The sequence below is a fragment of the Phaethon aethereus genome, assembly GCF_964289735.1.
Source record: "Phaethon aethereus genome assembly, chromosome: 3".
Classification (NCBI taxonomy): domain Eukaryota; kingdom Metazoa; phylum Chordata; class Aves; order Phaethontiformes; family Phaethontidae; genus Phaethon; species Phaethon aethereus.
Genome location: NC_138576.1, coordinates 10610320 through 10634538, shown reverse-complemented (window position 1 = coordinate 10634538; position 24219 = coordinate 10610320).

Here is a 24219-nt window from a genome sequence, read left to right as displayed (position 1 = left end):
AGTGAGGGAATGCTCATATTGAACAAAATTCTGCTTTCAGTATTAACCCAGAGAAAGACTGTGAATTTGAGCGGAGGTGAGCTAATTTTACATTTGCAAATAACTGTGGAATACAAACCTGCACACTGACATTCCAAAGAATATATAAAAAATGTGGCCCAAAATATCTCAAAGTAGAAAAACCTTTGAAGAAACCTTGATTGTATTCCTTTGGAAGGAGTGATTTCTATATGCATAATGTTCTCCTCATTTTTTCATGATAAGAAAAAAAATAATAGGCCATTTCTCATCTGTGTAAAACAGAGGTCACTAGAATTCAGTGTAAATATTCTGCTATGCACAAGCAGAGCAGCTGGCTTAAAATTTGTAAGTCCACAACTCTACATATTACCTCTCAAAGGTATTAATCAACTACTGAGCTAACCGTGAAATCATGGAAACTTTGACAGAGGGTGGATCCCAAGAAATTTAAGTGAATTAGTCTCATTTTGTGTGGAAAATTGGAGAGAAATATGCATACATTAAGGAAATATGCAAGCTAATGTTCTAGATGTTTATTGTTTCCATGTGTTTATTTCTAAACAGAGTAATTTAAGAAACTCACTTTGGGCATATGGAAAAAATATAGAAAAATCTGACTTAAAAATAGGGAAGCAAACCTAAAATGAGAAGATTTTTGCACTTTTTCTTCAGTTCTTTCCATCTACAAGAGTGATTTTTAATAACGAATTCCCGAGGCCGCTGATATCACTGATTGGTGTGCTGATTGATCATCTCTCCCTCTCTCTTCCTCTGATTTCTGCATTTCTCTTGCCTTGCTTTGCCTTGCCTTGCCTTGCCTTCCCTTCCCCTCTTCTCCTTTTCCCCTTCCTCTTCCCCCTCTTCCTTCCCTTGTTCTTCCTCCTAGCTCTCTGGGTAGCACCGCAGAGCCTTCTTCCTTGCCCTCTCCCTGTCTTTGACCCATTTTTTGTTTTTTACACACAGAGCGAAACATTTTATCCTTACAGTAGAATCAACCAAAGCATAACTACTTGCTTTCCTTCCCCCCTGTCAGTACCTGCAATAGCATCTGCTCACTGATGCCTATATTCACACAATGGATGTTATTTTTCTTATTTTTTATTCTCTTCTGATTATTGTCATTACTTTCTCTATTGTGACTTCAAAGCACGCTCCTACCTCTTCATACAATTGCCAAAATATTACATCAGCCCTGCTTTCTTCTCCTTTTCCTTCACAGCAGCCACCCCAAACACATTTTCCAATAATCTTGTTGTCTAATATGTGGGTGGGAGTGGCACAGCTATATTGCACAAATGCTATCTATGCCTTTTGTTCCTCCTCAGGTGTAACCTAGTACTTTTCGAGATTGTCTGTTCCCAGTGGCATTGGCCATTTGATGTCTTGGAAGTGAGACCTTTCCTCTGTAGTAGAAGAGAGGAGTCCCTCATATACCTTCTCTTGTGGCTACTCCATGTGGAAATCTGCTTCTAGTTAGTGGATGATTTCTTGTCAGTCAGGTGGTGTAATCTCACACTTCTGGTACTGAAGAGGATCTTTAGGAATGACTTTGAGTTGATTTATTATGAGTGGATATTCTCGATTAAGTAAATAGAAAAAATAGGTACAGGGGCAGGGGATGCCATAGCCCATGTCGTTCCAGATAATAATGCCCACTGAGCTCAGCTGTGTACAGCTAGCAAAGAACTCTGGAAAAAGCAGGAGAAAACTGTACTGCTGGACTGACCACACAGTCCCTAACCCTAGTAATACAAACTGTGTGAACAGTATTGAAAGAAAGTGGAAAAGATGAACTGTATAGATAATTCTTCTCTTTCCCTGTCTTTACAGATTTGCCACTAAAACACGCTGGACTGAACATCATAGATTTCATTATTGGTTGCAGTGTTACTGAAACATTTGAGATCATTGGGATCCTGTTGTGCTAAGTGCTGTAAAAACAAACAAAAAAAGATACTTGGAGGAATTTACAGTCTGGTTATAAGACAAGAGTCAACAGATAGCTATAGGGGAATGGGAAGCACAGGGAAACTGTAAAATAATTTTGGTCATCATGACAAAACAGTGATCTCAGCACTCGAGTATTCTCACTAGTGTTAAATGTTTTGTAGAGATCATGGAAAATATTGGGTGGAAGCAAAACTCCTGTTTGTTATTATAAACAGAGTATTCAGAAATCTTTTTGTGGTCTGTTACAATTGTAGAGAAATCCATTTTAAATTGACTGATACCAAGTTTCCTCACTGTGTAGCAACAGGGCAAGTAACTTAATACAGATAAGTAGAGCACTGGGGTTGTGAGCTTTGTCTTGCAAACAAAATTCCAAGTGAGATACACCAGAATTAGGCTTACTGAGCAAAACGTAGCTTTGCTGATACATAAGCCTTGGGCCAGGACAAGGACTGCAGTTATCATAGTAGTACATGTCATAGGCATGGTGTTATAAAAAGAAATGCATTTTACAATATGAAATAGTAACTCTAGATAACTTAGAATCATAGAATCTTTGGGTTGGAAGGGACCTTTAAAGGTCATCTAGTCCAACCCCCCTGCGATGAGCCGGGACATCTTCAACTCAGAGCTCAGAGCTCCGTCCAGCCTGACCTGGGATGTTCCCAGGGATGGAGCATCGACCACCTCTCTGGGCAACCTGGGCCAGGGTTTCACCACCCTCATTGGGAAAAATTTCTTCCTTCAATCTAGTCTAAATCTGCCCTCTTTTAGTTTAAAACCATTACCCCTTGTCCTGCTTCACAGAAGCTAAACTGTGTGTTCTTTGAAATACCTGGGACCATGGACTTTGGCTGCAGGCTCCAGGTCCACGCAGAGTTGAGTCAGAAACCTGGAAGAAACCTTGTCTCTTTTGCCACTATCGCAACAGTATTGGAGGGGCCAAGTTGGCAACTTGCCAGATCAACAGACCTGTTAATACCACTTTCTGCTCAGCATACTCTATTCGCCCTGCTAACATGGGTCTTGTGCTTCCCATGAGATGAGTCTTCAAGTGATAAAACTCCATGACTAAGGTCCTAATACAACTGAATGGCAATTTTCTGACAACACACCATTACACCATTAATTTGGAAAGGAAACTCTTTGCGTGCTCTCTGTTTCACTTCTGCATTAAAAAGGCAGCAATTTTAGCATAAAATTGCTTTCTAAGCTACATATAGCACTTGGAAAAATATTCTAGATGATCAAAAGACAAGTGAAATACTTCAGCATACCCAATTTTTCTATCAGTGTTTAAATTCCTGAACAGGAACGCATGCGTCCTAAGTGGCATAGTAATGAAACTTCTGGACTCAGTTCAGACATCTTTCTGCTCAACTCAGTAGAAAACCTAAAGCACCGGGGCACTGCAGGAGTTAACAGCAGGAGCTAAAGTTCTGTTAAGTTGTGGATGTCTAAGATGAGATCCAGAATAACACGAAGTTGCCCGGAACACAACTATGTGAAACATCTAAATCCAAGAATAATAACTGGGATCGTTATAGGGTCCTAAATATTCTGGTAAAAACTTTAAGTGTCTACAGTTCAGCTGCAGTATGTGCTTTAAGGCATGTTTTGAATGTTTTGAAAGCATGTCCTCAGAAGGCCGTATAGCTTTTACAAAGGGAAACAACGCATGGCGCCCGAGCTGCCTGATGCATAGGCAATGTTAAATCCAATATGGAGCATAACAGCCACAGCTACATTTAAAATGCAAAGTCGAGGGAAAAGATGGGGAATTCAGATCAGCGGCTTTTGCTTCTGCTTCCCAGGACTGTGGGTTGCCCAGCAGATTACACAATCGGACTTGGTTAAGTGTCTGTCTGGCCCCATGAGTCTTGAATTCTTGGCTACGGCACAGAAGAGATTTCAACACCTTCCCCCTTTCCTCTCTGTGTGTACATGCTCGCATGCTTGCACAAACAAAGCGTGGTGCATAGCCTGCTGCTCAGAGCACCGGGAATGGGAGCTGAGGATTCAGGCTCTCTGTAGATGAAGGGGGAACTGAACTCCAGGTATGTTCCTCCTCCTCCTGCTCTCTTCTTGCGAAGCTACAGCGTTGTAACAATGAGGTCTTCTCCAAGGTTTCAAAACGAGTGAGGTGGTCACCCTTCTATGCGTGTTATCATCAGGAACAGGCGAATCTGTATGTGAAGGAAAAACTACAGTGACACCGCAGCTGAATTAATAGTTTCAAAATAAATTATCTAGAAAAGGAAGCTGATGTCGACCAGCCTGTGTGTCCTGTGGAGCTTGCCCTGCATATCTGAGTAGTGTAGCGCAACATATGAATACAGTTATCAACTGATAGAGTTCTGATTAGTGCAGTTGACATCAACCTATGGCTGAACTGGTTCTTCAAACATTGTCAAAGTAGCCCTGGTCTAGATTGTCAAGTGCCTCTCCAAGATCCAACAAAAGCAGGAACAAAGCACCAATAATTGTTACCATGTTTATTCGATGTTTCTTAGTTTCGTAAAATAATTACGTTCCGATGAAAAAATACATGCATAAAATATGTGAATTCCGGATTAAAATTCAAGTGTCGTCAGTGCAGCTCTCGCAAGGTAAGACAGATACACAATCCAAATGCAAATCCTAGGCAGATGGCAACTGTTTTTTCTGTTTCATCCCTGTCTATCTTTCAGCCCTCAACTGCCAATCCTCCTCTCTCCTTTCTCATTCCTCTGGTTAGAATCCCAGATCATCTTGGATGTAGTTTTAAAAATGGCTGGAAAGGGGCAAATGCTGGACCAAATGAGATGGCTAACATATTCTAATCAAATTCAAAACACTTAATTAATGCAAAGTTCAGATTACAGAAGTCAGCCAAATCTCTGTTTCTGTTGGAACCTTAGCACATAGATTTCTTTACTGTTTATGATTTTTAACCGTACAAGCCCATCAGAAAAATATTCTTCCTCTCTATTTCTTTTTTTTTTCCCCCAGATAAAAAGATTAGGGCTCTGGGGGCAGGGGAGGGGTTTGGGGCTTGCAAAAATGAGGGGAAAAGTTTAACTAGGGAAGTTCACTACCTTTTTGCTAAGAAGCTAGAAATTAAATAGTCATTGCTGGCTATTAGTGTCTTCACCCATGGGGGAGCCTGTTGTGCCATCCATGTGCCTACACCCAGGAAAACTTCTTACAGTAGACAGAGGCACTGTAAAGTCAAGCTACCTATGTTTACATTTTATTTGCTACTAATAATAGCAACTCACCAATACCTGATACCACCTCTACTGTCTGGTGTTACTTCAGGTTCAGATTCCAGCATTTGTTTGTGTAAAGCTGTTCCTGAAGAAATAGTCTGACGAGCGAGATGCGTTGGAGCAGCGCAGCTTGGCGAGACTGAGCTGCTGAGCAAGGCTCCCCGGGGCGGGCGGTAGGGCATGGCCAGGGACTTCGCGGTGAGAAAAGCCCGTAAGCCTGCTTGAACATGCCCATAGGCATGATCTCGGGCTGTGACTCCATGATTTCCTATCTACCATGGACAAAAAGTGGGTTGTGGTGTTACGTTCCCTCTCATTCTTGCAATGGCACGGGAGAGAAGGAAGGAGAAGGAAGAGAGTGAAGAAGAACATTGCTTGATTCTTCCCTTTTGTCTGTTCTCTGCAGTACAGGGGAGCAGCAGCAGCCCAGAGGAATGGGAATGTGGTTCAGCTATTGCATAGATCTCACTGCAAACTCAGATTCTGTTTCATGTGCATGACTGTGAAAATCACTCAAAAGATGCCAACATAAAATATCCCAGCTTTTAATTGAGTTCTGTCTGTCCAAAGTCCTTAGTCTTTTTGAAAATCACAGCCTTACATTCAGCATAGAGCTCCAAAGTAACACTCAGAGCTGAAGCAAAAGGCTAGCATGGGTGAGCCTGATTTACTTACTTAAAGGAACAATAACCTACTTTATTTAAAAAAAACCCAAGAGCAATAACAGAGCATCTCCCTGCTCTACCGCTGCAGACTCCTCCTCTGACTGATCCCTCCTTTGAGAAACTCTTGCGGGCTGTTCTTGTCCACAACTCTTGGCTACCTGCTGGAGCTGACTCCCTCCAGATGGTTTCCGAGGAGGAATTAGCCTTCGTCTCTTGAACTAATATCAACACAACCCACCTGGATCTTTTTCAGAGACCTGCATGCTGCTGGGGCAGCAGAGGACTGCGCTGGCAAATGCCCACGAGAGTTTCTCAAAGGAGAGATCCATCAGAGAAGGAGAAAGAAAGAAAAGGCAAAGTGATCCTTTGCATTCTCATGGGGTACATTTGCTTGCCCTTTCATGCCATGTATAATATTTCACTAACAGAAGGCTGCACTGGAGAGGTCAGCAGGGTAGACTCCTGCCTGAGAACAATGAAATATAACAAGAAGTACAAATTGTTATTTTTTTTTCTCATAATAAAAAAGAGAGTAACTCATGTGATGCATGAATAATCAAGTTCTTTTCTTTCATGTAGCACATGAAATATTTAAAATCCTAAATCAGGTTTGATACACTACTGAGAAAACAGCAGTGAGCTCAAAGGTTTGCAGAAGACTGAAGTGATTTAGTTAGGTAGCACCAGTTTTACTTAAGGCTTTTTCAGAAGCCCAGAACACAAAAGAATGTCTGGGAGAGGCTTAATAAGCAGAGGAACAGAACTGTATTCTGTGATAAATCGTGTACATAATGAGTAATGACAGCGCTTTTTGCTTTTTCTTTTCATTTTGGGTCACAAATAAGCAAAATAATTAAACAAGTCCTCTCAAAAGGGAATTTTTTTTTTCTCAGTGAGCATCAGTGAGGACTGTATTTTTTCAGCTGCGCTGATTCGGAGTATTTTGTATCACCTTTTACAAAGCCAAACAAAGCTTAATGGTATTTCCATTAAATTTCATTTGAAATACTTCCAAAACAGTTCTTCCATAAAGATAGGCTATTTGTCCTGATACAGCTCTCTGATAAGACCTTATCTGGAATAGCGTGTACTGTTCTGGTAAGCATTTTCAAGAAAGCAGAAAATTCCAGCACCAAAAGGGGAATTAAGTTCTTATCAGATGAGATGGAAGTACCAGGCTTGTTCATTGCAGGAAATGGAGGCAAGGGCTACACACTTGCTGTCAAGTAGCGTATCAGAACGGGACGAATACACACAAGGAATGAGAGTTGGACAGTGCTGGCCCAGGAACAAATTGAGATGAAACGGAAGTCTGACACAGAGAATTGAGAGGTTTTAAGTATCATGTTCTTGGATGACATTCCAATGGATGTAAAGGGCTTCATTTAGTATTAGGGCAGAATTTGCCCCCTTCGCAAAAGAAATTGCATAATATAATTCCCTCTGATGAAAATGGATGTTCCTTTCGGTCACATGTCCTCAGTGGTAGCAAGTCCTAATGAATGTGCTTTTTACCATCTCCAATCTTTTTAAACCAGAAAGAAGGATTTTTAAAGTGAAGCCAGCCAAACTGCACAGGGCAAATATTGACTCTCTCTGAAGAGAACACATTATTAAAAACACAAGCAAATCTGTCTCTCTCACCATGCAACCATGGTAAACCAAAAAGCATCAGGTTGCATCAAGGAAAAAAGAGGAAACTCTGGTTTAATGGCTCTGTTTCTCTTCCCATTGGTGTTAATAAGTAATGACTGTGAAATAAATAGAATTATATCAATGAGACGAGAATAAAATCCAGCCTTTGTATGAGAACAAAATAGGGGAAAAAAATCTCTTTTATGTGTGATACATTTAACCAACCAGTTACTGAAACTGGTGAAATACTTTTGTCAACTGGGTGTAAAATTATAGCAGAAAATGTTGTGTACACTATAAAATATTGAAAAAACTTGCAGTTAGATTTTCTGGTGTGACATAAAAGGTTACGAAGTCTGGTCATGTCTTGCTAAAAGTTTGTCTTTCCAAGATAGGCATTTTGATGAGAAAAATTCCATTAATTTTCAGCTAATGCAACTAACATGCAAGACTTCAAAGTTACATACATGTTGCTGGAACAATTTTATAAAAACATGGAAAAATGTCAGTTCTCGCAGGTGGATGTACATACATAAGTTTATGGGACCTGATGAGATGCATCCCAGAGTCCTGAGGGAATTGGCTGATGCAGTGGCCAAGCCACTCTCCAGGATATTTGAAAAGTCCTGGCAGTCAGGTGAAGTCCCTGCAGACTGGAAAACGGGAAACATTGCACCCATCTTTAGAAAGGGTAGCAAGGAGGACCCTGGGAACTACCGACCTGTCAGCTTCACCTCTATGCCTGGAAAGATCATGGAACAGATCCTCCTAGAAGCTATGCTAAGGCACATGGAAGACAGTGAAGTGATTTGAGACAGCCAGCATAGCTTCACCAAGGACAAGTCCTGCCTGACCAACCTTGTGGCCTTCTAGTATGGAGTGACTATGTCACTGGACAAAGGAAGAGTTACCGATGCCAGCTATCTGGACTTCTGTAAGGCCTTTAGACAATGAACAACAACATTCTTCTCTCTAAAGTGGACAGAGAGTGATTTGATGGGAGGACTATTGGGTAGATGAGGAATTGGTTGGATGGCCACATCCAGAGTGGTCAACAGCTCGATGTCCAGATGGAGATTGGTGATGAGGGGTGTCCCTCAGCGGTCCGTCTTGGGACTAGTACTCTTTAATATCTCCATCAATGACATAGTGTGATTATGTGCACCCTCAGCAAGTTTGCAGATGACACCAAGCTGAGTGGTGCAGTTGACACGCCTGAGGGATGGAATGTCATCGAGAGGGACTTAGACAAGGTCGAGAAATGGACCCATGTGAACCTCATGAGGTTCAACAAGGCCAAGTGCAGAGTCCTGCACCTGGGTCAGGGCAACCCCCGGTATCAGTACAGGCTGGGGGATGAAGGGATTGAGAGCAGCCCTGCTGAGAAGGTCTTGGGGGTTCTGGTGGATGAAAAGCTGGACATGAGCTGGCAATGTGCGCTCACAGCCCGGAAAGCCAACTGTATCCTGGGCTGCATCCAAAGCAGCGTGGCCAGCAGGTCGAGGGAGTGATTCTGACCCTCTACTCGGCTCTGGTGAGACCCCACCTGGAGTCCTGCATCCAGCTCTGGAGCCCTCAGCACAGGAAAGACATGGACCTGTTGGAGCGGGGCCAGAGGAGGCCACAAAGATGATCCGAGGGATGGAACAGCTCTCCTGTGAGGACAGGCTGAGAGAGCTGGGGTTGTTCAGCCTGGAGAAGAGAAGGCTCCGGGGAGATCTTATAGCAGCCTTCCAGTACCTGAATCATAGACAGACTTTGCCATATACTAGCAGCAGCTTTAAAAAAACAATTAACTTTCCTTAACTCCATTTTGGAAACCAATGGTCCCCATAGGTACTTTCCAGAGATTTTGCTGTTTCACACAGACTTTATTCTAATGTATTACATAGCAAAATACTGTTTTCTACCTTAAATGATAAGTGAGATAATTCCTCAGATATTGTTACTGTTAGTATAAGAACTGGAGTAGGTTCCTTATATGGGAAAGAGAGATTTTAGGGACAATTTGTTATGATGAAAATTGTCATCAAGAGAACAAATTTAGCAGGACAATATTTGCTAATTTAGAAAGCCATACACTGTCAGTCCTCTGGATCAACAGGGTTTTTTATGATGGCTTTGCAGAACTAGTGGCTTTCTTGAGCTATGAACCGGTACTCCCCTCAAAGCTTTTAAATGTAGTATTTGAACAAGAAATAAGAAGTCTGCAGAGTGTATTCAAATAGCATTGTGAGCTAACATACTGCATTAATACCTATAATTGTATAATAGTAATGTATGGTTAATAAAAACCATAAATACCATATCCTTCACCATCCCCTCTGACAACTACCAAAGCAAGTATCCCACCTAATGAAACCACAATTTCCTTTATTGTGGAATAAGTAAATAAGTAAATAAATAATTTCCTTTATATTATCCACAGAATCACAGAATCACAGAATCACTAGGTTGGAAAGGACCTTCAAGATCAGCAAGTCCAACCATTAATCCAGCGCCACCATGTTCCCTAAACCATGTCCTGAAGCGCCACATCCACACGTTTTTTGAACACTTCTAGAGATGGCGACTCCACCACCTCCCTGGGCAACCTGTGCCAATGCTTGACCACCCTCTCGGTGAAGAAATTTTTCCTAATATCCAATCTAAACCTCCCCTGGCGCAACTTGAGGTCGTTTCCTCTTGTCCTATCGCTAGTTACTTGGGAGAAGAGGCCAACACCCTCGTCGCCACAACCCCCTTTCAGGTAGTTGTAGAGAGCGATAATGTCTCCCCTCAGCCTCCTCTTCTCCAGACTGAACAACCCCAGTTCCCTCAGCCGCTCCTCATAAGACTTGTTCTCCAGCCCCCCCACCAGCTTCGTTGCCCTTCTCTGGACACGCTCCAGCACCTCAACGTCCTTCATGTAGTGAGGGGCCCAACACTGAACACAGTATTTGAGGTGCGGCCTCACCAGTGCCGAGTACAGGGGCACAATCACTTCCCTACTCCTGCTGGCCACACTATTCCTGATACAGGCCAGGATGCTGTTGGCCTTCTTGGCCACCTGGGCACACTGCCGGCTCATATTCATTCCTTCAGGTTTCCCTCATATCTTTTTCTTTCTTCTATTTTCTGCCTGTGATGACTCTCCAGCCTGCCCAGGCATGGGGAAGGGTATCACTTTTCACAACAAAACTGAGACGGTTTCATGGTTCCTTAGCCACGGGTCAGAAAAGGGCTGCACAGGTGGATGAGTGAGTGTCTTCCATGTGTAAAACTGTGGATGACTTTATCTGGGATCTCCTGTTGTGTGATCTAGCTGGCCTAAACCCCTTGAGGACTAACCATAGAGACTACCTGGAGCAGATGTCCAAAATCTGCTCTACAAGAAACAACCAAAGAGCGTTGTACAAGACAGTGGGATTAGAGTTAATGCAGCACCACTTCCACATGAAGTGACACGGATCTCTAACGGGCTTTCACTTCAGAAAATGTCTCCTTAGCTTCTAAATCATGAAGGTGATTTCGAAATTGTCATCCATTACTTGTAAAGATAATAAATCTTCTAAACCATGCTTTTCCTTTAAATGTTGTACCATGAGAGTGATGGATCTCTACAGCCCTTATAAAAGCAAAACTGAATTTCATTTAAGGAATAAACCTTAGGTCTCCTCATTCCACCCCTGTTCTTTATACATAAGACGACTCTTCTCCCCACCCATGGCAGAGAAATTGAAAGGTCAGTGCAGAGTAAATTTTAGTATCTTCTATAATATTATACATTGACCAAAAGTTTAAATATGGAAAGTATTACAGTACTATGCTATGTTACATGATTAGAAGCACATTTTGCTGGAGATACGATCTGTGTTACCAACAAAATAAGTACGTATAGGATCTGGTTTAACTTAGTTATCCTTTTGTCCTTTTTTTCTGCTTATTGTTATGTAACAGTTGTGATGGTGAAATGCATAATGACTATTCCGGACAGTATGATAGAGCATCATATGGCATTTATATTGGAGGGTAAAGCATATAAACATATGAAAGTCATTTAAAGATACAATTAAACTTCTAAACAAAGAACTTCATAAATATTTCATTTGAAAACTCAGCATCAACCAACTACCTGAGGGCTAAGGGGAGGTTTTTTTAATACAACATAATAAAGATTTAATAAAAATGCTGTTGTTAGAGGTGCAAGTGTGTTAACTCTCTCTGACAGAGGGCTATTAAAATGTATCCTTCAGTCAGTTCCTTCTTGCATTTTAGTTAAACCAGCAAGGTCCTGTGAGTTTACTGCCTAGGATTATGGTAAACAATAGAAGCAATATTTACAAGTTATATTGTATTGTATATATCCGTACAGCCCTTTAATTTAGATAACTCTTTTCATCCTGGGGATTTTCTGCTAGTTGATATGAATTCTGAACTATCCGCATAGCCTGTGATCAGCTTTATTCAAGTCAATCCTTTGCTGCACTCAGTACAACAGAACAGACTTCGTGGGTTTTCTCTCAACGTAAGGCTGGATCGTCTATTTTTCATAACTAAATCCACCGTTCCAAAGACGTAGTACATTTGCCATTACGTGAAGATTTTAAATCCAGAGTGGATATGATTCTGAATCATGTTCTGTAGCAAATAAAAAAGTTATGCGAGTAATGCAGAAATTATTGTGGGAGATTTATAGTACGTTATGCAAGACAGATTAGGCAGTCATAAGACCCTCTTTGTCTTTAAAAAGTAGGAACTATTGAATAAATGTGATTTTTAACTCTCTTAAGCACTCCAAACTGATATTCCTTGAATATCACTACTGCATTTCATTCCAGGACAGTGTTTTGTAAATAAAATTGTTAAAAAGTCATTAAAAGACATTTTAAAGTTTTGAGGTAAGTCCTGGCCCATAAGACTGGAATCCAGGGCAATCAGATGTTCTTCGATATTTTGGATATCGACAGAATGGGAAAAAGAGAGGGAGATATTTGAAAAAAGAGGCTTCACCAGATTGTAATACACAGTGTAAATGAAAATACATTATCTGGAGATTCATTATGCTACATTAAAGCATCCAGAAGAGTGTCAGAGGTTAGGCCCCAGACTAGCCATGCTTTAATACAGGGAAGCAAGGAAGCTCAAGGACTCTAACTTAATATTTACTTTTCTTTTTTTCCTGGTAGATTAAAGTTATGTTTTGTGTTCTTCTGGTTTTGGACTGAGGTGAAGAAAACTCAAGACACTTGCTGTGTTAACAAGCATATGTGTCTCTTTTTCAGTGTCAGGATGTGACATTTCATATTTTGCATGTTTGTTTTTTCTTCTTTTCATTTCACTAGGACAATTTTAATAGGACTTTTCTTGATATTTGTTTGCACACATAATATTTTGTTATGTTTAAAGGTTTTATAGGTGATAGAACTGCTTATTATTGAAATTACCTAATGCTTCCTATTATGAAACCTTGATTTCATCTACTTACAATAGTGCCAAACTGTAACTGTTTTGACTGACGTTTTACATGCCAAGTAGCTGTCCCAAGCTGTACTTTTCTGGAAAGCTCCAGCCAAAATAATTCTGCCATTTCTAGGAATGATGCAAGGAAAAAATATGTATTTTTGCCCATGTCATTGAAGTTCTTGAAATCCGTGCTTTGAAATGAGCCAGTGCTCCTAAACCTAGAGAAAGAAAAATGATAATTTTCAGGGGGTTGGTTTAGCAAGAAAAGGTATGCCTTTGGTGGTTTTTTTGCTGCTTAGTGAAGATGCAGATAAAACCCCTTAAGTTTTAAGGATTAAAAACTCTAAAGCATCCTCAGATGTCTCAATGTCCCTTGATCTTTCTCTACTCAGTAGGCACCATCCCTCACCAAGAAACAGAGCGTGCTCACAGAGATGGAGACAAAGACAGACTTTCTGGCTTATATGGACATAAAAACGAGAGTAGGGAACTAGTCATGCATTATGCTCTATGACAATTACCTGTTTTCAGCTATCACCCTTCTTCTATCATAAAAAGATGAAGAAGGAACTGTGTATTCAGATGCAACAGAAACAAAAGCTGAATTTGAGAAAGAAAAGGGCTGGGCTGAAACAATATATCTAGAGAAACAAGGACTCGGGAATGTAGGGGAGAGCTAAAGGAAAACAAAGAGGAAACTAGAGAGAGGAAATTGTGATTACCTGGGCAAAGAGTCAATAACAGGGAAAACTGAAAGCGGGAAAAAAGTCATTATTAGGACTGAAAATCCAGGGCATCAAACACAATGAAATTATACTTTAAAAGTTTGCCGGCACAACTTTCAGTTAGAAATTTGTATGTTTTTACTTCTAGGATCTCTGTCCCAATAAGAGGATGGAGGTTATATCTCTGGAGTTTGTATCACAGATATGGTTGTCTTCATCACTCATTTGTTGCAGAAATGGGAAGAAATGTAAAGCTGAAGCAAGAAATTTCAGTAAGAGAAAGGGAGAGCCACATAATGAAGATGTGGATGCTAGTCTAGACAATCAAATTGTCTTCCCATCTCAGGTCTAGATATGTGATACTGGGAAAGTAACTTAAACTTTGCATAGATTGCTGCTAACAGAATGTGCTTCATTTTCTTGGTACCCAGCCTCAGATTGTGGAAACAAATTTGAAGAAGTGCTGAAGACTCCCAGCTGCAACATAGGTCAATGGGAGCTGTAAATCAAATGCAAGGTATTTCAAACTGGATACTCAAAATACATGGATATTATTAACTGTAATCTCCCTGCTTCAGTTCCGCATTTGGAGGATGTGCATAAAGCCCATCAGCTCACATGGATATTGTGGATATAATTAATATTTGTTAAACTTTCAAAACTGTGCTGATGAGCATCATAAAAGAAAACTCATGGGGAAGTTAATAAATTTCTTTAGAGAAGGGTCTGAATAGTGTGCGACAAAGATGGCATGAGGCCATCCATTGAACAATGGGACCATGTATTGAACAATGAAGTAAATATTGAACAGCTGTTCATTAAGTAAGCACCATCCAATCTCAGCACTGAAATGGCTGGGGTGCTATGGAAAAAAGTTTGTGATCATGTAGTTAAAACTTGTATCAAAATGCATATGCCCAAGATAAATCAGTTGAGGTTGCATGGGCAAGCTTATTTCTGGCACATTCTCATTTTTGCATATGACTTTAAAAATTTTTTTAATGTTAATTTTTGTACATGCATGTTCAATAAAAATATATGCTCGCCTGTTAATGAATACAATAAGAAATAGAGATAAAAAGACAGGGAAAATAGAAAAAAACCTGAGCTTATGCTGAAAAAGAGTGTCTATGAATGGAGAAGAAGAATGAAGCGGATGCAGAGAAGGGGAGAATATGGAAGGATGTTCTCATCAGTGCCTGGGAGGTCTGTAGGAGAACATGGAAAGACTTTCATTCTCCATCATATAAATGCTTCACAAAACTGCACTTAAAGTAATGTTTTTCAAATCCATTTCTGAAAATGAGACATAGAATTCCCATTGATTTCAACTGTTGAACCTTCTAGCCAATGTTCAAAAAATCCCAGCTGTAGTTTTCCACATCTATTACAGATCAGCACACACTTCATTGACGTCCAGCTGACTTCCTAAACAATATTGCTTTTCCAGGAGCTTTGCAGAAATGTGACGACAAGTTCACAGTTATTCACTTATCCATGTTCTTCCATCTTGTTCGGCATCTTCCATCATGTTTGAATGACACTTTCCTGTTACAAGTATCTCGGATTTTATAGCTTATATTACAAATATTTTTCCCTTGCCTTTTACTGTGAAACAAGTGAAGCTAAAATAATAGCTAAGAAAAAAGTCTGAAAATACTTTGCACAAGAATTGACATTGGAAGGCAGTAAAGTCATGTAGAATATGTTACAGTGAGCTGTCAATGAGTTGTCCTTTGTAGTCACAGAACTGTGTTCATTTGTGTTCTCTTCAAATACACATTTGTATCCCTTTTTATTTTTTTGGTTACACACCATTTTGCAGATCAGTTATGAATGGTCACTGAGCAATTACTGTACATAATCCTCTTGCTGTTATTTTATATTCTCTGCCTTTTGGGCTCATTAACTTACCACCTCCTGTATAAGATGGGTACTCTCATTACAGTACAGTTATAGTGGTTTTTACAAGATTTTATAATATTCCATTTGACAAAGTTGGAACTTCTAGCTGCTCTAGCAACAGTATATAAAAAGGTTAATCCAGAGTGAATTTATCTTAATAATTTTTAGACTAAGACTAAACTAAATATTGCCCCAAATTGTTCTTAAAACTAAAGAACTAGAAGCTCGAGAAAGAGTAAAATAAAGTGAGAAATAGACTGGGTGCAGTTGCTATTCATAAATACTGACATTCTGTACACATATCACCATGATATTGCTATGATTTGATCTTTCAAGAGTGCATTCTAAATAAAAGTTATGCTAAAGATACTAAAATATTTTTCTTGACCTAACCATTTAATTTTAACAGAGGTAGGGTTGATCATAATGATTTTGAGTGTCTCCAGGTCAGAACTAGAGGTTCTTTAATAAAAGTTTTTTACTTCACATATCTTGACCTTTATACTGAGGTTTTATTATTTCTATAACATATCCTTTCCTTATAATTACTTGTGCTTCTATAAAATGCTAGCCTTGACTGTTTGGAAGGATGAATTCTAAGAATGATTTTTTATGGTACTGTTAGAAATATAGGAAGAAAAAGCTTTTTAAAGAGACTATTATTGCACTCTGCAACACAGGGCACTGTATTAAATACATCTAATTTCCCTTAAATACACATGATACAACTTCATCATTAAACTCTGTTTGAAGTTTTCTTTACTTAACTTACATTATCTCAGTGGGCAATCATCCCCTGGAACATTTTGAAACAGATGGTAATTTCAATTCTAACCAGCACACAGTCTTTCAGAAAACACTCTTCGCCAATCATCATGCCACATTCTGGCCTATAATGTTAATAACCTTATCAGGCTAGAGAAGATAAATTGACAAATCTTGGGAATACAGGATATTCTGTTTATGTAAATGGGCACTAGCAATATTATTTTTGTAATATGTAACCCACAAAAAGAGACAAACTGCATAATCAAATAAAAGAAGATTAATGAACACATGTGCAATGAGCAAATATTAGGGCAAGTGCAGTACAAAACACCCATACTGCTTCAGGAATTTTAATTAGGCAATTATCCATAACATGTTTCTTATGAATTAGTTGAATTTTTATTTGCCTTGCCACTTAAAAAATTTGGAACTCTATGAATTCAAAGCAGAGTTTAAAGTTCAATAAAAGCAATATGAACTAAAATAAAGATGATTTTTTTTAAATTTAGATCAGATCTCTTAGTAAATCAAATTACTTAAAACAATATTGCTCAACGGTGTATTTATTCTCATTCTGTAGAATTGTAAAGTAACAATTTTTATATTGAAATGAAACTTGAAATCTGGCCTTTTCCATCCAGATTTTTATACAGTTTGTGAGCAGGGCTTTAATGTGCTTAGAATTTATGGGGCTATCAATGATCCCATAAATAGTTCAATCAAAGGGAAGTCTCATGATGGAATATTAGAAATTTAAACTACTTAAATCAGTTCAAATATACATTCTTATATAGTAAAAATACACAACCATGATTTTTTTCCGAGTAGACACAAAATCCCACAGTTATTCTAAGGTGTAGCTATTGGTGTATACAGCATAGTTATTTGGTATTAAGTATTCTTTTGCAGCTGCTCAGTAAAAATTTAGCTAAAGCCCTCTGTTCAATATGATTCTAGAATAAATAAATCTTTTTAGAAATTACTTAAGAATAAAACCACCATGTTTCCAAAGGCAGCATAAGTAGAACTATTGTTGAGTGGTTATAGTGGACTGTGCCTCAATTTCCCCAGGTAAACAATATTTTGACTTTGTGATTAAAAATTCTTCTCAATTTGGCATTTTAAATTTTGGTTTGCTTTGGTTTAACTCAGCAGTAGGTATAACTGCCAGCAATTTACCCACATCTTAGTTTGGTATACTTCTTCTTTTATTTGACAACTCTTCCTAATTCAAGATTCTTTTTTCTTTGAAAAGCAGTTAGTTTCAGAATACTCTACAAGTGTGTGGAGGGGTTCTACCTTATATTTGTGTGATAGAATTTTTGTCTTGTGTCTTTGAAATGTAAATACAGTTTAGAGTTAAAAAAGCGTTATTTAGAATGTGTAAGACATTTCCTGTACTCATTTTTCTCTGGTTTTTCAGCTTCCTAAATTAACATGTTACCTGTAAGTTAATTATAAATTCATCTCTGCAGTTTCTAAATAGCATCTGTCTTAAAATAAGCATGTTAACCTTTCATAGAACAGGGATACTCAAACTCTACCCATCACTGGAGAGTCTCCTTCATAATGCTGCACTGCTTAGGGAACTTACCTGTTCCTGGAGTTGAAGTCATTTGAAACTGGTTGGCTGTGTGGTTATGAATGCAAATGTCTTGGAAAAGAAAGAAAAAAGGCAAAAGCAACCTTCATCTAGCTATGAGAATACAGTGGAACTGGGAATACAGATGATGTCTGATCTCTGGATGGCTTCCATTTCTTTTATCTAGAGATGGCTTAACGCAATGCTGCTTCTGGGCAATTGGGTCTGGGACCTCATATGTGCCCCTTTCAAGGGCATTGCTGGTCATCCCCTCATCTGCCCTTCTAGTCTTGTGACTTTTGCATTCTTACTTGTACATTGAATCATCTCCAAGGCAGACATGGAAAATTTTGAACAATCTGCTTGTGTAGACTTCTCTTGAAACACAGGGGCATCAAGCCCCCTCAAGTTTAACATGGGGGTAAGTTTTCTATACAGGGGGCAATTCTGTATATGGCAAGCAGGGTGTAGAGCACGGGGGAGAACAATGCAGCTAGTATTGACCAGTTGTGCAAAGAGCGCCTCACTTCTAACATCTTGAGTGGGACCTGAACCAAGTGGAACTTAGGCATTTATGATGGGAAGACTGGATCGCTCTTCCAAGGCCAGGTATCACGATGCAAGAGAGGGTCAACTGCTCCCTAAGAGCTGGTAGCCTTGCCAGCCCTGTCCCACTACCTCCAAGCAAGGGAGCAAGGCAGGCCTAGGGATGAGAGCTGGGATCAGCCAAGAGTCCAGATTATCATGCAAATACTTGGTGACAAGGCAGGCTGAGGTGAAGCCAGGAGTGTGAGTCAGGGTCAGGATCAGGTTTGGTAATGGTAACCAGTCCAGTGATCCCCAGGCTGGTCCAAGATTAAACCAGGAACTGGGTTCACAGGTCTGAGTTTGAATCAACAGGGTCCATGGTCAGATGTGGAGACAGGTACACCTATGACACAGCTCCCTGAAGAACTGAAGGCACCAGCCTGAGCCGGTGCTCCTGGGCCCGTGGGCAGGAGGTAAGGGTGATGGGCCCCAAGTGAGGCCAGTCAGGGTCCTGACACCAGCTGTTTGAAATCAAGTCACATTTGAGCCTTGGATATATGCCCCAACAAAAGTATTTATCAACAATCTTTGCTTCATCCCAAGAAGAGTTTTCAGTATCCTACCACTTGGCCTCATTTCCTGACTTGGTCCAGAATGTTTTCCTGACTTGGTCCAGTGGTCTACTTGTCCCCTTCCTTTACAGATTCTGAAAGGAACTGATAAGAATAAAATGCATGCTTTGCATTGAGTGGCACAAACCAAATGGATCTGTAGGTGTCATAGATGTCAAACCTATCTGTAGGTGTCAAACAAAAAGATTTCCTTTATGTTTTCACAGAAGGAATTCAGGCCATCTAACTATAGGCACCAAGCTTTGTGACATTTTTTGTTACATATGCAGTGTGCAGTGTAGTCGTGTGTCTGGGCAAGTGTAAGTCCCTGGAAGAGAGGAGGAATTAGAAATGCATTCTGAAGCAGTGATTAATCAGTGGATACATTGCACCATGGGCTGTCACGATGGAGCAGGATTCTGGGAGTATCGGTAATATTCATACTCAATGGTAGGAAAGAGCAGCTGGTGACCAGGCAGAAATGAAGACCTGGGAAAGGCAGTCAACAAGACATAGTGCAGGAATTTGTACCATTCCACTTCAAGTCTAATGAGTATTTGCAGTTGAAAGCATTCAGCAAGATGTTTAGGACACTATATGAAGACACATGGGTGCTTCCTCTCCTAGTTGTAGGAGAGATACATAAGACTAGGCATTGCAAATCCATGCTCCTGCAAGTCCGTCTCTAGACTCCACTGAAGAATTCAAGGCAGAAATCTCACTTAGATGCTTATAATCATTCTTTGTGGTAGTCTCTCTTTCCTTCTGTTGACGCCATAAGAAATCTGTAAGTTAGGTAAGAGAAATAGGGGTCACTTTGAAACTTTCCATGTCTATAATTGTATGTTTGGGGGAATTGCAGTCTTGTGTACAAAATATTAATGGATTACATTATTGTAATCTAATCTACATCTATTCTATGTGTCCTTTTTTGGATTTTCGTGCTTTGCCATCCCCCTCTGTAAGTGCTTTGTGGCGCTTCCACTAGGTCTTTCTTTTCAGAGTAGTGTAAGTTTCTTAATATCCCCATGGGCATTACGAGGTTAAAAGTTTTTTTGTCAGTAACTTTTATTTCTTCTTTAAAAAATCTTTTTTTTTGAAGCTCTGTGGAATTTAGGGAGAGTCATTCCATGCTCTTTTGGTTGTATTTAATTGTTTTCCTCATAAATCACACACTTTGTTTTGATGCAAAACACAGCGACAGAAGAGAATCTGACATTTTATGTAACTGGCATGTCATTTATAAGGTCTTCATTAGACAAAACATTTGTTTAGATACTCTGTTATTCATTTATTTTCATGTCAACACCAAAACCGACTGCAGAAATGAACAGAGATGAATAATAAGACAAACTGTTTTAGTATCAATGTACTCTGCCTAAGGCAATATACTGTGCAACTGGTGAAGAATGCTTATTTCCTTCCCAAAACCTCTGCTGAGAACCAGCTCTTATAAACAATTTCTTACTCTTTTGTCTTAAGGGACTATTTTCAACTATCTCCAAGACAAAATTTCAGTTGATATTTCACTTAGATTTTTATGGTAAATTGGTAAATAATATCTATCAATTATGGCTATCTATCTCCTCTATCTTGCATTATCTTTGTTGTGTCTGCTCTTTGACAATTGCTTTTCTCAGTGTAGTAAATAAAAAAGACAGCATACAAGGAATAAACAACAATGGTCTCATTAGCAGAGAGATTTGACATGGTATGGCTTCTGAGAGATATATGTAAAACTGGTAGATATTACAAACAAAAATAAATATTTCAACTGATCTACTGCAGCAATAGCAATGTTCCTTTCATTAGAGCTGGGAGGATAAGGTCTGTCTTGAAGAAAGATGGTGGCTAGGAAGTAGTTGAGGTTGACCTCAAAGCATGTATACACCCAAGTTGTCTTTGGGAAGAAAAAAACCCCAGTAGTAATCTGTCCAACTGTTAATAGTGGAAGTATTCTCAGACATCATCTTTGACAGCCAACTAAGAATTCCCAGAGACTTCTGGGTGGACTTGTGTTGGGTAACGTACATGCAGTAAGTGTGCTGGTTCCAAGACCAGCATGAATCCAGGATTCAGGTATGTGGAAGTAATATATGTGCAGTTCAGATGATTCACAGATGTGCAGTACCTTTGCTGCTTTCTCGGAGCTCTGCACCTATACACATAGAAAAATTGAACATGTGAACCAAGTCTTTTATGGTAAGGCATGTGTCCCCAGATGTTGATGACAGAAGATGTGACACACCCAGCTAGAATGGTTAAACACCAGTGTTCTAGTCTATTTCCTTGCAAAAATTAAAATATTCTCTGAAGAATAACTTTGATTAGGCTGCCCCGTTTAAATATTTGGAGTCCTGAAGGTTCCTTGACTTTCTTTTGTAAACTATTCTGTGGTTAAATAGGTGTCTCAGTTAATTTTGCCTGAATTCTCACTTTCCTGCTGCCATCCTACTCCTCCACTTAAACTACAGATGCCATCCTAAATACTTATGTTACAACTTCAGTGTTTAGGACTTTAAAATATATGTTGTTATTATATTCTGTCCTTGCTTAGCACTTAACCTTCTGATGTTCACACATTAATTTTAAATCAACTGCTATAAAACCTTGGACAATTTACATACTTTCCAGTGAATTCCCTCCAATTTGTCAATAACTTCCAAGGACCAAGGTGGGTCGGACCATGGAAAACTCTGGGAGGTAAAAGGAAAAAGAACATTCCTTTTCCTATATGTCTTGTTCAGAGCTCTATTTGCCTCTGCTACAGCCATAAAACTTTGTAGACTTGCATTGGATTTGCATTTGCCTTTTACACAAAAGTTTTTCCAGCATTACTACTTGCTAGGTATATTCTTCAAGGTGAACTGAGTGTCTCTGCTCTGACTTATTTGTTGTAAGAGTTTTTTCATGTTAAATAATGTTTTTTAATCTGTTATCATGATTTTTATTTTCCACATCCTTGTGTTAATTATGTGCATTCAAAGGGTCTTTAAAAACTTATTATTTAATATAATGATTAGAAAGTTTCAGTAATATATTGCTTGCCAAAGACCTCAGATGGCAGTTGAAAACAGGCACGTGAAGAATGGAAATCTGGTGAAGCATATATTGGGGCACAGGGAATTTAAATTCTCATTGGCAAAGAACTGATTAGGAGCATTAATCTTAAAAGAAGAAAAATAGAAAAAATGCAAAACCCAAATGTAATAGTTTGGTGGTAGACAGGTGATTGAATAGTCTTAGCTTGTGTTTTCTCTCTACTTGAAACTTACATTTACTCCATGACCCCTAGACACCAGAATGAAGAATGTCTCACAAATACTCATTATAGCCTATAATGGGCAAAGGAAAAGGCTCACAAATAGGAAAACACATTTTTGATTCTGAAGACTGTTAGTTGCATTCTTGGGTAGGCATAATATGTCTGAGTGTTTGGGACTAGGAGTTACACCCTGACAGTATTCCTCTGCCTGTAGGTGTTGCAGTTACTACTTCTGTGGAAAACCAATAGACACGCTGCTATTTTCTTCTCTTATTGTCTTAAAAATTAATTAAATTAACAAATTCTTCTCATGAAAAATCTTTTGTGGCCATCTGGTATCCTAATGAGTAAAAGAAAGAAAACTCTTGCTGCCAGTTTTTCATATGAACAGGATAGCTACCTGCACTCAGATGTGTAGCTTTCCTCTTTATGAGTTTCCTTATGACGGCAGAAGGTTGAGCAATCTCTTTAGTAGGGGCAGAGAATTTAACTTCCAGGTTTGGATCAAGTAAGAAATAGTCCAAGAGTAGCTCACTGAATCTTTTACCGGTTTAGCCTGAAATGTTATGTTGGTTTATGCTGGTTGGTTTACAAATCAGGGTGGAGCCCAAGGAGGAGAAATTAGTAAATTCTTCCAACTTTCACAAGTTTATAGAAGAGTGTGAGGTTCCTGCTTTATCATAAATATTCATATATGTTGAAGGCCTGAAAAAGATGATCAAAACTGAAGCTGAACTCTGAGAGACCTGCAATGAAGTACATTCCCCAAAAGAATTCAATTATTTGAGTAACTAACTTAAAGCATCCTTGATATTTTTGGCACAACTTTGTTCAGCATTTAACTAAGTATTTTCTCTGATATGTGCCCAATCTATACTCAGTTTTTGGGTTGCTACTTAATGCAGATTTGTTTTTCTATATGTTTATTGTTGAGGAGTTTATAAGAATCTTGACCATTAAAGCCTTGTTTGTGGCTGATGAGGGTGGATTGATAGGGTTTCCTCCTAAAATCAGCTGCGACCAATGGGATGCAGGAATCATTCCACCAACTCAAGTTGAAGCTTTTCCTTTTGAAGTGTTGATTAGAAATGGTAAAATGAAGAAAAAATGCATGAATAATTTATTTGCATTTAATCATGAATCTGTGTTGATCATCCCAACTAAACAATAAATGTGACATTTCAAATATTTCCAACCTATGGATAGAATGCAATTCAGAAAGGTGCTTTTCAAATACTAAAGTGAAGAAGTACACGACTCTCAGGCAAAATGCCTTCTCTGGTTAAATAAACTGCTCTTTGTAGTTTTTTACACATGTGCATATGGGCATATTTTATTCTGTATGGTACAGAAAAGTCAATAAAAGATGTAGGCTTTGCCAGCTGGAGGGATTTGTCTACTCTTTTTTTTTTTTTTAAGCAAATGTGCAATAGATAGGAACTTGCTAGATTTCCAGATGCTTCTGGTAGATCATGTAGTGGCTATGTTCTTCTGTCAGATGTATTTTTTTTCTTATCTTTGAAGACTGGTACATAAGTGTTCTCAATGGAATTTAGTATTTGGAATACAATTCTACATTAATTTTGCTTAAAAATAAGGTGGAAAATTCTTCAATACTCATAAATAATATTTGTAATAACTCAGATTAGGATGTGATATCTTCTTTGCATCCTTGTAAGTCTTTCAGTCAAGACAATGTCTTTCTAAGGTTGACAAGTTCAAAGCAAACAGTAGTTAAGAACATGATGTACTAGCTATTGGTCAAGCCCTTTGGCCTGTATATTTTGAGAGTTCAGAGCAGTGGCTTTTTTTCACTTTCTAGATCTACACAAACTCTTGGTATAGGACAAAAATGGTGGGTTTTTCAA